Source organism: Peromyscus maniculatus, chromosome 1 (assembly GCF_049852395.1).
Source record: "Peromyscus maniculatus bairdii isolate BWxNUB_F1_BW_parent chromosome 1, HU_Pman_BW_mat_3.1, whole genome shotgun sequence".
Taxonomy (NCBI): Eukaryota; Metazoa; Chordata; class Mammalia; order Rodentia; family Cricetidae; genus Peromyscus; species Peromyscus maniculatus.
In genome coordinates this window covers 63,685,803-63,690,710 of record NC_134852.1, presented here as the reverse complement: position 1 = coordinate 63,690,710, position 4,908 = coordinate 63,685,803, and the positions used below count along the sequence as shown (strand labels likewise).

At 36.3% G+C, this 4,908-nt stretch overlaps 1 pseudogene; it reads right to left on the bottom strand.

The window, feature by feature from the left end:
* Nucleotides 1-754: 754 nt before the first annotated feature.
* On the bottom strand, nucleotides 755-1,478 carry LOC102925028 (small ribosomal subunit protein eS6 pseudogene; annotated as a pseudogene).
* Between the last annotated feature and the right edge of the window lie 3,430 nt (nucleotides 1,479-4,908).

Below are 4,908 nucleotides of genomic sequence, written 5' to 3'. Positions count from 1 at the left end.
TTATACAAAAATTTGTACTTTGCACAGTTGAATGGAAAATATATTTAGTTGAGAAAGATAGTATTCTTTTTTTCAAGGTATGATTATTTACTTGCTACTCTTTTTTTAAACTTCTATTGATTCTTTGTGAATTTAACATTATGCATTCCAATCTCACTTTTCTCCCTGTCCCCTTGCATCTACCCTCTGCACTTGCAACCTATCCCTAAATACAAAATAAAATTTAAAATAAAAACTAAAAATTAAAGAAAATATCAAACAAAACAAAACAAAACACACACACACACACACACACACACACACACACACACACAGAGGAGAAGAATCTTATTCTTATCGTGGAAGCTGTAGTTGTGGCTCAGTTTAGTCACATGGCTTACCCTTTAGTCTATTCATCTTTACTTACAAGTGTTCATTGCCACAGCTCATTGGTCTCTTGCTTCTGCTACACCTCTGGTAATGGACTCTCACTGTGTGTGGCTCCTCTTGGCTATCTTCGTGTTCTCCCGTGTCATGGAGATCCTGCTGTTTTGGATTTGTGCTTTATTTGTTAATTTTTTTTGGCACGCACGGGGGGTGGGGAGTTGGGTTCTAGACAGGGTTTCTCCGTGTAGTTTTGGTGCCTGTGCTGGATCTCACGCTGTAGACTAGGCTGGCCTCGAACTCACAGAGATCTGCCTGCCTCTGCCTCCTGAGTGCTGGGATTAAATGTGTGCGCCACCACCGCCCGGCTTTATTTGTTACTCTTAAAGACTTACTTTTGACCGAACTCAGAAGTAGAAGCTTTCAGCAAGGACAACATATGTTTCTTGGCAATCTGTTCCTAGTGCTTTTCTTTGGCTTCCTTCATTCTCTTAACGAAAAATTTAGCACATTCTGACGTTTTCTCCTTGCTTTTCTTAGTACCTGTTTCTTCAGAGTAATACTTTGGCGTTCGTGTTGCAAGACATGTGGAGTAACAAGAAGCTGAATCTTGGGTACTTTGATCCTGGGCTTCGTACTTTCTTTGTTTAAGGGCTTTATGGCAATGTGTTGGTGGACATCATCTTCTTTAGAGAGATTAAAAAGCTTGCAGATTCTGATACATCATAGGTCCCAACCAACAAGGTATAGTAATATCTGTCAGTCCAGAAATACCCTTCTCTCTTCTTTTTTCAATAACCAAGTTGAGAACAATAAAATTGGCATTCACGTTGCATCTTTGTGCTTCTTCTCTCCAGTTCTTCTTGTTCAATAACAACAATACCCCTTACTCAACAGCAGACCCAATCTACCATGGGTCAAAATGCCTGGCTTCACGGAAAAACCTTGCTTGTCATTCCTACCACTGATTTGCACCACATAAGCTCTTCACCCAGAGCATCAGCAGCTACTCCCATGGCCATGCACTTCTCATAGAGTGCATGAAGCTTGTATTCATTGTCTACATCAATGAGTTTCTGATAGCCGGTGGTGGGAAAGGAAATATTCAGCTTCATCTTAACACAGTCGACCACCTAGGAGGCACCACAGAAAAGAGCAAGATGGTATTCTTATATTGCTCAGAGAAGATTTCAATATAGTCAATGCTCAGTAAAACACAAAAGTGGTTAATCAAATTGAAACTTCATATTTCCAATTAAAGTATTCAGTGCTGAGTAGTCCTACATTTACATCTTGCACCAGTTTCTGATGAACTGAGTTGGGAAAATTGGAGTAAATGTCAAGCTGTGTTCCAAATAGCTATACCCACTCTGGTTCCTTACACATATAATTCTCAATACACAAATGATTCTGTTTGTTGTTTCAGAAGACGTGGGAAGCACATCAACCTCTTCTTTATTCCAGTGGATAATATTTTATACAGAAAGATCCATTTGCATACTGGGGAAATGTCCTGGCAGATACTATAACAGATATATTTTTCCCTAGAATGTTGGTACATCTTTGTTGTTCATGTGTCTTGCTCCCTAGCTGCACACAAAACACAAAGATCAAAGCATGACAGTTACTCATTTTAATCATGGAAATCATTGGTACATAGTTAGATTGTCTGAATAACAGGTGGGATCATCTTTATTGTCCATTGTCCATTTTTACACTAAACATAAAACTCCATATGGAGAAAATGTTTTAGGAAAATCTGGAATATGGTACTCTGTCATGCATAAACCTACCTTCTAATTTCTACTTCCTTGGTGCATTGCACAGGTCAGATGGGGGACTTAGGAAGTATGCAGCATAAGAAATAGATGCTACTGACAGAAGCCATAGAATGCCACAGAGAATCATCCTATGACTTCTTTATTAGTAAAGCACAATGCATTCCTCTTCTTACATTGTATTTTTGATCAATAGCAGCACCTTTGCACTCTTTTATCTAACAAGAGTTTGTGATTGTTCCTACTACTTTTAACAAATCCATAGTTACCCATAGTGGTTAACTATCCACGACTTTAACCCCTGAACCATCTCTCCAGCCTCAAGTGTCTGAACTTTATTTCTAACATACAAAGTATAATAACACAGAGAAAAATAGCTACTTTCTTCATAAGGAATTTGTAGTTATTTGAATTCTTTTGATAGTAAATTATAAACCAAGAAAAATAAGAAAATTAGTATGATGGTCATTGTGATTAAACATTTAGAACCTAATTAAACGTGGTGATGCACACACAGCTTTAATCCCAGAACTCAAGGTACTGCAATAGAGTTGTCATTTCAAAGTAGTCCTGATCTACATAATGAGTGCTATATCAGCCAGAGCTATATCACTATATAGCAATACTCTTGTCTCAAATAAATAAATAAATAGATACATACATACATTCATACATACATAGATACATACATACATACATACATACACAGACATATAGACAGATAAAATTTCCTACTAGAAGAAATCAAAGGGAAAGTAAAGTTATAGTAAAACAATTATTTAATCAAAAACATAAACATGAAAGGTAGATCAAATTTATGCTGTAGTACTGATTCATTCAAAAATCATAATTTCATAGGACTAAAATGTCATAGCTCACCATGTAGCTCTCTTTGGCACTCTGTAGTTACTGCAGTCATACCCTTTCTCCCATTGAGTCTTTGTTGTCTGAAATATTATGCATGGTAACTATTTGTAAATCAGAGCACACAAATTTGTAGAGATGAATGAATGTAGCTGGTCTTTTCCTAGTGGTTGTAACAGATTCTGTGAGAAGGAGTATATAGTCTGTTCATTTGAGGGAATTTGGTCTCATAGCAGCATGACCATGGTGACAGTCTTCTCACTCTGCGATTTTGTCTCATCCAGTGTCTTCCCCAAGATTTACCCAGGGAAGGGGGAGTATCAGAAAATCCTTGAATATTACAAGAAAGTCCAACAATGCCTGAGTCCTCTCTCCCAGATAACATAAGTTGTGAACAACTGCTGGCTGAAGAGACCAATTACATGAAGAACTGTAGGGTATAGCTTTCCTTGGCCATCACTAATACTGGATATGAGTTTTTGATGATGCAGCTTCCAGAGTTAATCACAGTTCTATAAAACTTCAAAATAGCCTGTTGGCTCACCACACTGGAATCAACCAGTTGTTGATTATGTTGTTTCCCCTTTCTTGCTAGAATGAATAGAAACAATGAAAAGTAAGAATGGAATATGATCATGCTTCTTTTGTTCTGGAGAATATCTTATTAAAACTGAGGTCTATATGAATTTCCAAACTCTGCTAGAAAACTCTTAGGACTGATCCATACTTTCCATAAGTGGCTGAATATAAAATCAACATACAAAGATAAATAAGTCTTCTATATACCAATAACAAATAAGGCATAAAAGAAAATAGAAAAACACTCCCATTCACAATAGTCTTAAACCAATGAAAACACCAGAACAAGCTTAACGAAATAAATGATAGACTTCTACAGTGAAAACTTTAATTCTCCAAAGAAAGAAAAGGAAGAATTCTGGAGATGGGAAGAACTCCCCATGCTAATAGACTGATAGAGTTAATATTGTGAAAGTGGATATCCTATCACGAGAAATGAATGGATTCAGTGCAATCTACATCCAACATCTTTAGCAATTAGGGAAGGCAAATTTCAAATAGTTTGAGATTTTTTTCTACCCTCCTCAAAATGACTAAGATTGAGAAAACAAATGATAACAAATGCTGACAAGGATGCAGAAAATTAGAACCTTCATGAATGGTTTGTGGGACTCTATATCCTACTGCAGAGACACCTACTCATTCATGTTCATTGTTGCCCTATTAACAATACATAAAAAATAGAGGCAGCCTAAATGTCCATCAATATTGAGTAATGTTGTAAAGAAAATTGTTGTAATTAATGAGTAATGATAACATAGTACATATATGCAGTAGAAATTCATTTAGCTGTAAAGAAAAATAAAACAACAAAATTAATTTGCAAGTAAATTGCTGAAACTGGAAATAATCATCCTGAGTGAGAGGTAACAGACTCAGAAAGACAACATAACATCTTCTTTTCTCTCATATGTGGATCCTATCTTTGACTTTTAAATTTTAAGTTTTACCACATGCTGTTAAGAGAACTTTAGATTTAGCGAATTGCGAAGTTCCCAAAGTTAGAATTTTGTATTTAATGAGAGACTTGAAATGATCATTCACTAATCAAATCAAACAATGTGACAGGAAGTATACTGGTTCCTAAGATCAGTTCAATTATGACCAGATTGTTGAGTCAAATTTTAAGTGGTACATAGGCCAGTTTCCCCCCTGGTACAGCTGTGAGTAACATTAACAGGGAAAATGAATGTCAGATCATAGCAATTTTACAAGTGTTCTATTTTAATACTTTTTACAATTGCTCATGATGCTGGGTGACATAGAGTGGAGTGGAGTGGATTCTATTAGCTGCATACAGCACCAGGTTTTAATAACACCAAGG